Below are 10,359 nucleotides of genomic sequence, written 5' to 3'. Positions count from 1 at the left end.
CCCGTGTCCCCTGCATTGGCAGGCGGACTCTCAACCACTGCGCCACCAGGGAAGCCCCTGCCCATTTATTGATTGGGCTGTTTGTGTTTCTTCTGTTGTTGAGTTGTATGAGCTGTTTGTGTATTTTGGAAATTAAGCCTTTGTCAGTTGCATGGTTTGCAAATATTTTCTCCCAGTGTGTAGGCTGTCTTTTTGTTTTGTTTATAAGCAAAAGCTTATAAGTTTGCTTAGGTCCCATTTGTTTACTTTTACTTTTATTTCTATTGCCTTGGGAGACTGACCTAAGAAAACACTGGTATGATTTATATCAGAGAATGTTTTGCCTATGTTCTCTTCTAGAAGTGTTATGGTGTCAAGACATGATTATATTCCATTGAATAGAAGAACTCTGTCTTATGGTCACACCCAGCTCTGAGAGAAAGCAGAAAATGTAGCGTCCATTCTATACATCTGTGAATATATTGAGGGTTAAACTCTCAAAGAAGAATGGTAAATAGGTATTGGTGGAAATAAACAGGCTCTGACGTAAGAGCCATTGGATGGCGTTCAGCAGAAGCATGACACGATCTGATTTACATTATTAAAGGACTGCTTTGACTGGTGTATGGAGAATGGAGGATGCAAGAGTTGAAGCAGGGAGACCAGCTGAAAGTGTACGGTAGTTACCTAAATTCTTTAAGGCCACCTTAGTCATGATTTAATAGATACGTAGTTGTAGGGTTTACCCGGAACAAGCCAAATACTAGTTGCTGGTGTTACTTCCCCAACTTTACCTTTCCTTAATTATTCACTTAATATTTGCTTCAAAAAACAAAGTCGGGCTTCCCTGGTGGCACAGTGGTTGAGAGTCCGCCTGCTGATGCAGGGGACACGGGTTCGTGCCCCGGTCCAGGAAGATCCCACATGCCGTGGAGCGGCTGGGCCCATAAGCCATGGCCGCTGAGCCTGCACGTCTGGAGCCTGTGCTCCTCAACGGAAGAGGCCACAACAGTGAGAGGCCCGCATACCGCAAAAAAAACAAAAAAACAAAGTCAATTGACAATACAGAAGTCTTTCGGAATCCCTATTCCAACGAGGTGCACATCAAATCTCACTAACTGTAAATTCTATCTATATTAAATATATAAATTACTGCAAAAATTATGATAAAACAAATTAACATATGTTTGGTGAAACTGGCAGTCTTGAGAGAAATCACTGAAATCAGTGTTAATCACTGCAGAGCATGATCTCAGTAGAAAACATTTTGCCATCATTCTCCTTCCAGTCTACATGGATTAGAATTTGAAATATCATTTCTACTTAGTACAAATCTCTTTCCAGTGAGAATCTAGACAATAGCTGAAAGAGAGATAGAAAGAGAGAGAGAAGGAAGGAAGGAAGGAAGGGAGGAAGGGAGGGAAGGAGAGAGCGAGGGGGGAGGGAGGAAGAGAGGGAGGAAGGGAGGGAGAAAGAAAGAGAGAAAAAGAAAAAAAAGATAACAGTCATCCTTATGGGGGGCCATGGCTGAAGGGCAGCAGCAAAGATAATCTGGTAAGGTTACTTACAGTTTTGAGTGTTTTCCTGTTATTTTTCATATTAACCATCCCTACCAAATGTTTTAATAATGTATGAATTTTTTTTTCACTGAGGAAAGAAAAACTTATGCTGTTTCTGAGCAGACACGTCTTCCAACTTGGCTAGGGAAATGCAGTTCATGTTGTGCATGCTTGAGGGCAAGGTAGAAGGAGAGAAAAATAGAAAGTAAGAAAAGAAGCCAGGAAACTAGTCATTATTTTCTCATCAGCTAAAGAGCATTAAACTTGATTTTCAAATACTTGATGTGTTTGGTATCTTGATATCAAGGCCAGCTGTCTGTGCAGTGGTCTAATTTGAGGAGTATTAGGAAAGTTCCACCAACTATAAATATTTCCTCCACTCCTTCAGTGAAATCATTGATTTGTCAAAGCACCACTTAGAAAGTCAGGGACATATAAAGAGGACACCAAAAATCAATTTTCTAAGGGGCAGTATGATGGATGATGCAGTGCCTGTCTATATATAGGCTAGGAAGAATAATGTTTCAATATTTTTATACTTCATTTTAGTATACATTGGAGTTTAACAGAATTATTTCAAGAAGCTCTTCAATAAACAAAATGTGAAAAATTAGGATCAAATTTACACTGTCAAGTTGGAACTATAGGGACCATGTAAATTTAGTTTAACTAGACTAGAACAATCTCCACAGTCTAAGAATGGTTAGGAACTGAAATGCAGTAGTTGTTTTAGAAATTCTTGATAAGAGTCGTCATGGATTGTCAGTGAATTAGATTTCCCCCAAATTTTATTTCCTTCTTATTCTGCTGTAAATGTTTGTATATAACCCAAAGAACACCCAAGTTCATGAATCCAGAAATGGTGGAGGTCAATCACCCCACAGTTATAAACTGGACAATATCAAAGTGTCTTCTTTTTACAAAAGCATGGATGGCTTCCTAAAAAAATTTGAAATGGGCAGCCAAGCTCCTCATTATGCTTCATATAGTAGTTAGTTAAGAACAGAAAATATTCATGCTGTGAAGAAAAATTCAGGCATTTAATAATTTAAAATTTTCTGTACCTTTAAAATGTCTCTTTGGAAGAAAATGAAATATTACAGGAGCTGAAACTTGATAATCATAATGTTTATCAAGGAAAAGCTCACCATATGTTATCAAAATGCTAAGTGGGAGTTCAACTTTAATGAATCATAGATGACTGATCTAGCTGAATTTATTCCTTTAAGAGAGAAAAATATTCCCTTACTTGTATGTTCTTTCTAGTCATCCCACCCCGTGGTACCAATCTCAAGAGTGAGAAAGGATTCCTAACTTGATTTCTTTTTGTATAATCATAGAATAAGTATTTAATTACAACTAAATGAAAAGGTAGAAACCCAATGGACAAATATTTTTAACTACTGAATAATTAATGGAGAAATTTTTCAGGGAGAAGAAAGCATAAACAAAGGTATAGAGATAAGAAATACAAGGCAAAATCAAAGAATGCTAAAAATTGTGACACCAATTATTAAAAGGGAGGATAGAAGTAGGGGGCTGGGAGTTAAGTGTTTGTTGATGAACCTACAAAATTAAATTAGATCCATAATGTGAAATCTTGAATAGAATCTTAAAGAGTTAATTAAGAGTTTACTGATGAAACACAACTATCATTCTTTAAATTACATACCTTGATTTTGGATAGTTAAAGTAATGGTGGCCACCTAAATTAAAATCTCCCAACGGGCTTCCCTGGTGGCGCAGTGGTTGAGAGTCTGCCTGCTGATGCAGGGGACACGGGTTCGCGCCTTGGTCCGGGAAGATCCCACATGCCGCAGAGCGGCTGGGCCATGGCCGCTGAGCCTGCACGTCCGGAGCCTGTGCTCCGCAACGGAGAGGCCACAACAGTGAGAGGCCCACATACAGGAAAAGGAAAAAAAAAAAAAAGTCTCCCAACATATCTTTCAAAACTATACAAATCAATAAGAATGACAAAGAAAACCACACAAATCCCAAGCTTTCAGTGTAAGTGGAAAACAGAGAACACAACAACTTCAACTGGCCTGTAAGTAGAAAAATAAGCACAACTTTGCAGTGGAGCTATTTCTTGAGTTCCTACCAAACCTTTGCATAAAGAGTAGACATTTTGAAAAACTGTCTGGAAGACAGGAACAGAAAATAGAGGGCCTAAGATTGAACTAAAATCACCACCATAAAAAAGAAAGTCTATACTAAGTGCTAAAACACTGCAAAAGAACCCGTATATATCACAGCACTGGCTACTGATATGGGACGCAAAAGTATGCAGTTTGGAAAGTTATTGCTTCTGGGGAGAATAGGGTAAAAAGGAAGAGGCAAGTAGACTCTAGAAATTTTGCAGGGAAGAGAAAAAGGAGTAAGTATGGAGAAATTTTGAAAGACAAAAGAAAAAAATAAACTCAAAACACAAACACTATCCTCCAACTGCCATTGGAAAAAAAAAAGTGCATTTTCCTATACTGACAAAGAGGTAAAGGAGAGTCATTTTTCAACTAAGAATACTCTAAACCACCCTAAACCAGTAGCTTTGTCCATAAAATGAAGACAAAAGAATGTTTGATCTCCACAAAGCTATTATAAGACCACAAATGAGAATAAATCTATTTTAGCTAATGAAAGCTTCCAATACACACACACACACACACACACACACACACACAGCAGAAGGAAACTAGCCACTATTCTGAAATCAAATATTCTCAAACATTTGGTAATATAACAAAATCCCAATAATAGTGAATTTGAAATTTTAAAAAGAACAGAAATGTACCAAAACCATAAAGAAATAAAATGGTAGTTGATTGATCTCAAAAAGGAAATAGAAGAAAGAGAAAACAATATAACAAATGAAGACTAAATTACAAGATGCCTGAGAAACAAAAGTAGGAAAACTACAAAGAGAATGAAAATTGAAATAAAGAAATGAATAAAATTCACTAGAGAGGCAGTGGTTGAAATAGACAAGCAAAGAAGATCCACATATAACTGAAATTACTGAAGAAGGAAAAACACTGGGATAATGCTAATGTCTTATCTAATCCTATTAGACAAGAACACTTTCCAGAAATAAAATAGACATAGATCTGCAGGGCTTCCCAGTTATCTGTGAAAACCGATCCAGAATAATCAAGCCATAGGCATATTTCAGTAAACTATTAAATTTTAAAAATAATGAAAGAAATTATCAGGGCCTCCAGGCCTAACCAAACAAACAACTAACTTTCATCAAAATTAGACTGTCATCAGTCTCTTCAAAAGCAATTATAAAGCAAGAAAACAATTAGCAACATTTTCAGACTACTCAAGAAAACATATGAATAAAGAAGTTTATACCTAGGCAAACTGTCCTTCAAGAGTTAGGGCTAGGGCTTCCCTGGTGGCACAATGGCTGAGAGTCCACCTGCCGATACAGGGGACACGGGTTTGTGCCCCGGTCCGAGAAGATCCCACATGCTGCGAAGCGGCTGGGCCCGTGAGCCATGGCCGCTGAGCCTGCACGTCCGGAGCCTGTGCTCCGCAACGGGAGAGGCCACAACAGTGAGAGGCCCGTGTAGCGCAAAAAAAAAAAAAAAAAAAAAAAAAAAAAAGAGTTAAGGCTATAGATGAAAAATGTGAAACACTCAAGATATTAGGAATTACTTCTTAAGCAATCTAAGAGAGGATGAACTTTATCCAACCAAGAGGTGACTAAGGAAACTTTATCAAAAGAACTGATGGTGAGCATTTAATTTTTTTTTTTTTTTTTTTTTTTTTTTTTGTGGGACTTCCCTTGTGGCACAGTAGTTAAGAATCCATCTGCCAATCCAGGGGTCACAGGTTTGAGCCCTAGTCCGGGAAGATACCACATGTCGCGGAGCAACTAAGCCCATGCACCACAACTACTGTGCCTGCACTCTAGAGCCTGCAAGCCACAACTACTGAAGCCCGCATGCCTAGAGCCTGTGCTCAGCAACAAGGGAAGCCACCGCAACAAGAAGTCTGCACACTGCAACGAAGAGTAGCCCCTGCTCACCACAACTAGAGAAAGCCTGCATGCAGCAACAAAGCCCCAACACAGCCAAAAATAAATAAATAAGTTAATTAATTTTTAAAAAAGTAATGCTTAGAAAAAATATCTGTACAATAAAATTAACTAGGTAGACCTTATAGTTAGATATTGATTTCTACACCCTGATAAAAGAGAATAGATTGATAATATTTTATAACAAGGCAATAAAACTAGAAATTAGTTACAAGGTATAAAACACAAAAGAGTCTTTCCACCAGGAATAAAATCCTTCTATTAAAAGCAACTCTTTGAATATTTTTAAACATACGTTTTTTATTATTTAGGTATAACAAGGTCAACAGATCAGGAGACAGCTGCCATTGAAAAGATAGTTTGTCATACAGATCCCAAGAGGAAGGGGCATGCCTTGCTTTGGGGGTCACACAAGGAGGCACATGGGTTGGTCAGAAAGCAGATAGAGTAAAAAATATATATATAGGCAAGAACTTTTATTATGCCAGAAGGAACAGGCAAGGCTGTTCCAGGTAAACAGGTTTCACATTGGCTAGTGCAAATAATTTTGGCAGACCATGTCTGGTACCAGGCACTGGGGTGTTTAGGGCAGATAGATAGAGGCCCAGATTTGTGAAAACCTGATGAAGGAGGTGGTTGCGAGCATGGGTTTTGAATTGGTTGGTCTGCATATGGAAGGCATGCTCCAGGTAAGTTGTTGACTGTTTTTACGAATTAGGTAGCCTTGAGAGGGCAGTCTCTCCAGAGTCAGCAAGGCTCCAAGGTGTCAAAGGATCAAAAATACATAATAAGAAGACACAATTTACATATTGGTGAAAGGGGAAACAAAAACTAAAATTAAAGAACTTAAAAAAAAATAATGATAAAAACTACAGCCAGTGCAGTAAGGTAAGAAAAATAATATAAATGCTTACAGGTGGAAAGGAGGAAAAAATTGTTCTTATTTACTGTTGACATTATTGTTTATATAAAATATTGCAAGAGTCTAGAAAAAGAAATTCCTAGCACTAAAAAGTGAACTCAGGTTACAGGATACCAGGTTAGCAGACAAAAATTCATTCATATACTAAGAACGAAACTGGAATAAAAAACACACGATCACAACTGCTCCAAAGAAAATGAAATTCTTAAGTATAAATCTGAAAAAATGTACAATATATATATGGTGAAAATTACAAAATATTGATGAAAAAGTATAAAAAGACCTAAATAAATGAAGAGGCAAACTATGTTCATTTACTGGAGCCTCAATATAACAAAAAAGTCAATTCTCCCCAAATTGATCTATAGATATAATGCAATATCTATTTTTAAAAAATCCCAGCAAGTTTCTTTTGTAGACATAGATAAGCATATTCTAAAATTTTTAAGTCACAGGACCTAGAATAGTGAAAACATTTTGAAAAAAAAAAAAAAAGAATAAAGTGGGAGGAATGAGTCTACCTGATATTAAAGCTTTCTATAATAGCTAAAGTAATCAAGATTGTGTGTGTGGTATTGGTGGAAGAACAAACATTTTTGCAAGCTTAGTTTGGGCAAAGATGTAACAGCAATGCAATGGTGGAAGGATAAGACTTTTCAACAAACAGGGCTAGAGCAATTGAGTATCCATAGGGGAAAAATTAAAACTCAATCTAAATCTCATACCTTATACAAAAACTAACCAAAATGGATAATGAACTTAAATGTAAAATGCAACTCTATCAAATTTTAGAAAAAACAGAAGAAAATCTTCAAGATGAATGGCTAGGTGAAAAATTGTTAGATTTGACACCAGAAGCATGATCCATAGAAAACTGATAAAATGGACCTCATCAATGTTATAAATCTTTACTCTACAAAAAAGTTTTACTCTGCAAAACCTTTGCTCTATCCTGTGAAGAGGATAAAATGACAAGCTAGAGATTGGGAGAAAATATTTGCAAACCACATATGTGAAAAAGGACTTGTAGCTAGAATATGTAAAATAAAATACTCTAAAATAATAAAAAATCCAATTAGAAAATTGGCAAAAGACTTGAACAGACATTTCACTGAAGAGGATATACAGATGGCAAATAAACATGTGAAAAGATGTTCAACATCATTTGCCAGTAGGAAAATGCAAATGCAAATCACACTGAGATAATCCTATACATGTATCAGAATGGCTAAAATTAAAAAGCAGTTACGGGCTTCCCTGGTGGCGCAGTGGTTGAGAGTCCGCCTGCCGATGCAGGAGACACGGGTTCGTGCCCCGGTCCGGGAAGATCCCACATGCCGTGGAGTGGCTGGGCCCGTGAGCCATGGCCGCTGAGTCTGCGCATCCGGAGCCTGTGCTCCGCAATGGGAGAGGCCACAGCAGTGAGAGGCCCGCGTACAGCAAAAAAAAAAAAAAAAAAAAAAAAAAAAAAGGCAGTTACAACACCAAATGCTGATGAGGATGTAGAGAAACCAGACCACTCACATATTGCTGACGGGAATGTAAAATAGTACAGTCACTCTGGACAAGAATATGGCAGGTTTTTATAAAACTAAACTTGTAATTACTGCACAACCCAGTAATTAAACTCTTGGACGTGTATCCAAGGGAAAAAAAAAAAAAACTTATGTCCATACAAAAACCTGTACGTGAATGTTTATAAGAAGTTTTATTCATAACAGCTAAATCTTGGAAACAATTCAGATGTCCTGCAACAGGTAAATGGTTAAACAAAGTGTGCTACATCCATGTCATGGAATACTACTCTGAATAATAAAAAGGAATGAGCTATTAATATACACAACAACTTGGATGGATCTTAAAGTATCAGGCTAAGTGAAAAAAGCCAATCTGAAAAGACTACATACTGTTTGATTCCATTTATATAGCATTCTTGAGATGACAAATTATAGAGATGAGGAACAGATTTATTTGTTGCCAGGGGTTAGGCTGGCAACACAAGGGGTCTTTGTAATAGAATTGTTCTGTACCTTGACTGTGATGGGTAGTTACATAAATTTATTCAAGTGATAAAACTGCATAGCATTAAATACACACAAATAAATACATGAAAAACTGGTGAAATCTAAATAAGGTTGACAGATATGCCAATTGTTACCACTGGGGGAAGGTAAATGAAGGGTACACTGGACCTCTGTATTATCTTTTTTTAAGTGCATGTAAATCTACAATTATCTTAAAATATTAAAAACTCACTACATGTCAGAATTTATGAAGGATCAGAGAAAATGTATAACCTTAAATACCTGTATTAATAAAAATGAAAGAATGAAAATTAATATAGTCCCCAATTCAAAAACCTAGAAAAACAACACCAAATAAAGCAATACACACACCAAACATGCACACAAGGAACTAATAAATATAAAAATGGAAATTAAATAAGGTAGGAATGTGAAAACATTATATCTAATTTATAACTCAAAATCTTGGGGGTTTTTTTGAAAAAAATTAAAATAAACCACTATCAGACTTAATTAGAAAAATGGAAGAAAATATCAAAAATGGAAGAACAATGGAAGAAAACAGAAAACGTAATACATGACGAGTAAAATAAGACACTGAAAGAGAATAAATTATAAACATACAAAACTGCTGACATTTCTTATAAATAAATATAAAAATCTAGATTAAACAGATATTGTTTCTAGAAGACATAACAAGTTCTGTAGAAGAAATAGAGAAATTTTTTTAGAAAATAGTCTACAAAAAAGCACTAATGTTATACATTTTCACAGGAAAATTCTACAAAACCTTTAAAAACAAGATTTTCCCAATTTCCCATGAGATTTCTTAATTCTTTTTTAGATGAAAGTATAACAGTAGTGCCTAAATCTGATGAAGTCAGTACAACAAAATAAAATTACAGTCTAATGTCACATAAACATTATTGCAAAAATATGAAATAAAATATTAGTGAATAGAATCTAATACCACAGTAATAAAATAATACATTATACATAAATGAGATTTATTCTAGGAATTCAAGGTGAGTTCAATATTTTACAATGTAATAATATATAAAACATCTAGCAATCCTACTTCTAGGAATTAACTCTGAAGATACAGTTTGAAAAATATAAAAACTTACATGCTTAAATTGAACTGCAACATTATCTGTAACTGCAAAATATTAGGAACAATCTAAAATACTCTAACATAGGTGATTATCTGAATAAACTGGGATACCTACACACTGGAGAACCATGCAGCTATATAAAAGAATGAGCAAGCTTTCTAGGAACTGATGTGGAGGGATTTCCAGGATATACGCTTAAGTTAAAAAAGTAAAGAGAGGGCTTCCCTGGCGGTGCAGTGATTGACAGTCCGCCTGCTGATGCAGGGGACACGGGTTCGTGCCCTGGTCCGGGAGGATCCCACATGCCGCTGAGCAGCTGGGCCCGTGAGCCGTGGCTGCTGAGCCTGCGCCTCCGGAGCCTGTGCTCCACAATGGGAGAGGCCACAACAGTGAGAGGCCCGCGTACCGCAAAAAAAAAAAAAAGTAAAGGGAAAAAGATTATCATATGCTACATTTGTATAAGAAACAAGCACAAATAAGAACACATATGTATTTAATATAACAAAAAAGGCAGGAAAAAATGCCAGAATCTAGTGAGAGTGGTTACTTACAGTGAATGGGTGGGATCATGATGGGAGAATTAAGGGTGTATGAATGAGGGAAAGGGATGTGGAGAGGAGTGATAGTTCTCTGAGTATATATTTTGTATAGGTTTGACTTTTGGAACCATGTTATGTTTCCCATTCCAGAGTGAATGAGTGAATAAAGTAATGAATAA

The sequence above is a fragment of the Lipotes vexillifer genome, unplaced genomic scaffold (assembly GCF_000442215.2).
Source record: "Lipotes vexillifer unplaced genomic scaffold, Lipotes_vexillifer_v1.1 scaffold96, whole genome shotgun sequence".
NCBI classification, from domain to species: Eukaryota; Metazoa; Chordata; class Mammalia; order Artiodactyla; family Lipotidae; genus Lipotes; species Lipotes vexillifer.
The sequence above is the reverse complement of the archived record's forward strand: the minus strand, read 5'-3'. Positions refer to the sequence as shown.